This window comes from Charadrius vociferus, unplaced genomic scaffold (genome assembly GCF_000708025.1).
Source record: "Charadrius vociferus isolate BGI_N301 unplaced genomic scaffold, ASM70802v2 scaffold51, whole genome shotgun sequence".
Classification (NCBI taxonomy): Eukaryota; Metazoa; Chordata; class Aves; order Charadriiformes; family Charadriidae; genus Charadrius; species Charadrius vociferus.
The window spans coordinates 1,083,461-1,086,235 of NW_009646939.1; the positions used below are offsets into that span (position 1 = coordinate 1,083,461).

Here is a 2,775-nt window from a genome sequence, read left to right on the forward strand (position 1 = left end):
AAATATATTAATGTACTTTCCACTATAAACAGCAGTGAAAACAGACTTAATTTCATCTCTGAGTCCCTCACAGAGTAATTTATCTGAGCAGCACTGCATGCTATCCTTCCTGATATTTGTAATTTCTGTCACAACAGAATCAAACTAAACTCCTTGTCTATTATTGCTGGATTGTATTTTAATACTTAGTTAGGTGAAATACGTGGTCATGCTAGACATTTAGATGGAATTAAAGCTTCCAATTCTACCTTGTCTTGGGGGCATAATTCATTTTGTGGGACTATCTCTGGATGTCTCCTAAGGAAGTACAGGCAAACTTTCTGAAATGAATATACTATCATTATGTCACTTTTTAACACACTCAGAATGTATTAGGGATATAACTTCAGGATAATGAATTGTAAAAAAACCCCAACATTAAGGACTGAATTTGGAATTAATCTATCTCTATCAAATTCTCTAAATGTAGTAACTACTCATAATGCACAATCTTGATTGAATATATTTTATGCACATAGCAAGAAAAAAATAACCAATCACTGTAACCGGAAATATGAACTCAAAAATCGATCTAAGTTCCAATTACCTTTTAGTCTAAAGCTACTTCATTGGATTTCATCAGTTGTGGTATTTTCTTTTCACATATTTCTATGTTTACAGACACTAGGATTCTGATAATCCTCTTGTGTAGTACCTGCCTGCAGAGTTGTCTAGGCAGTTACCTCAAAACAAATACGGTCTAGTGTTCAGACTTTGTTTGAGTCAAATGCAAAAAAGACAAGAGACTTCTGTAGAACCCTGTTTCATGCTGTCCACAGCCTGCAGTCCTAAACTAACAGAGTACAAGAATTTGTTGCTTGATAGTATTAAAATCTGGTACAGGTAATAAGTCAATTGGATTTAAAGGGAACACAGATAGATATGCCGTAGCTGATTCACTGGGAACATGCGACTTCTAGGAGGAGACAGTGTTATAACCAATATCAGGTTGGTTTCTCAGCACTCACTGGGAGAAATTGGTTTTGGTTGTAAAGGTAAGAATTTTACAGAATATGAATTTTTAGCTGGACATCAGTTTTTTCCCAATGTCTAGTTCTAAAAAGTCTTCACACATTTATTTAAAATTTTTAACTTTAATAAGAATGTAGTTATAGCTTAAATGCAAACATAAAAGTGGGAAAAACAGACTTGGGTCGGTAAGACTAGCTCAGCAACATTCATTTTCAGGGATAAGGAGATAATCCCTACTCTGTGAGGTGATAAATTAGTTGATAATTCACTGACTGGATATTCAAGGAATCAAGAATGATTAGCAGGAAAGACTTTTGAGAAGGTAAATGCTACAATTTATATGCATGGGATAACAGCTAGTTTGTTTTTCTTTCATTATTTTTTCAATGCAAAACCAAGGGATTTCATTATAAAGAGAGGAAACTAACTGGGAAAAACACAGTCTTTGTTTCTGTGAAGTGCTATTCAGCTATTGATTACACGACACAGATGATACAGAAAACGGGCATGGTTTAGCCAAGCAGTTTGCTTTCATGAGTGATTGTTGTTGTATTAATCCCACTCTGAAGCTATGTTCTAACATGGCTTAGTTTTCAAGTCTTGTCTACAAACACCTAGGAACATCTACATTCATGCTCATTGTTGGTATAGGCAGGCTGTTGTCATTTTTCCTTTTGTGTTTTCTATTCTGGTGAGGCCATGGAGGTTATACAACTAGTAGGAACCATCGTATTGTGGTGCTACTATAATGATGGGTGATGCTTCTAACATTGCCTGTATAGATGCAGTCAAGATGAAGACAGACAGTTCAGGAATGGGGCCCTTAAAACACTCTAAAAAGTAACTAGTAAATGTTTGACTAGGACAAATACTTGGCTGAGGAAATCAACGGTCTTTCAGTAAAGTAACTTGGTCTAAGATCTCTGCATAAGAAAGATTCTTCCACTACACCTTAAAAGGCTGGAATTCTTAATGATTGCTTCTTGTCCAAACTAGTTTTGAGCTAACTTGTATTAGCATTGTAAAAGCTTCAACACAGTTCCAGGCTGATGCTCAAATAGGAGAAACTCAGTGGCTTTTAGTGGAATTTTCTTCCTAAAGTGAAACTCACGTTTTCAACACTATATAAGTAAAATCCCATTTATTGGGTCAGTGTCACAAAGTGCCAGGGTTCAGACCATCTGGGACACATCAATATTTAAGATAAAATAAAGGAACTCCTGTGCAACGTGCTGTAGGTGACCCTGCTCTGGCAGGGGGGTTGGACTAGATGATCTCCAGAGGTCCCTTCCAACCCAGACCATTCTGTGATTCTGTGAAAAGCTCACAGAGATCCCAAGAAAGTCAATTAGCACACTTCTGCTTCCTTATTATCAAACACCCTTGCTATCTCCTCCTTTTTCAAGTTCCAACTTTCTTTGTAGACTAGACTTCTCTTTGTTCTTCTCTCTGTTGTTTTTTTCTTTTTTCTGATACCCAACAAGTGTGCTATAAATATATGTTGCCACATATATTTGCAGTTTTACTTGCATTTCTGTCATCTTGAACAGTCTAATTTTAATGTCTTACCCTTGCCATCTTTCTGTCTCTTTAGATTCACTCATGGCACTCTGTAATTTTCTCTCCCTCTAATTATTGGCTAGTTTAATAGTCTTACCACACTATACACGTTTTTCTATAATAGATACCATATACTGTTCATCTTTATTAAAAAATTTTACATATTTCTGTAAGACACAGATTTATGGCACTGTTTAAAGAAAA

The 2,775-nt window shown here is 35.8% G+C and overlaps 1 protein-coding gene across 1 annotated transcript in view; it reads left to right on the forward strand.

The window, feature by feature from the left end:
• Positions 1-2,775, forward strand: part of SLC9A3 (solute carrier family 9, subfamily A (NHE3, cation proton antiporter 3), member 3) — a 49,463-nt gene that overhangs the window by 20,326 nt on the left and 26,362 nt on the right. The gene's annotated exons all lie outside the window — the stretch shown is intronic.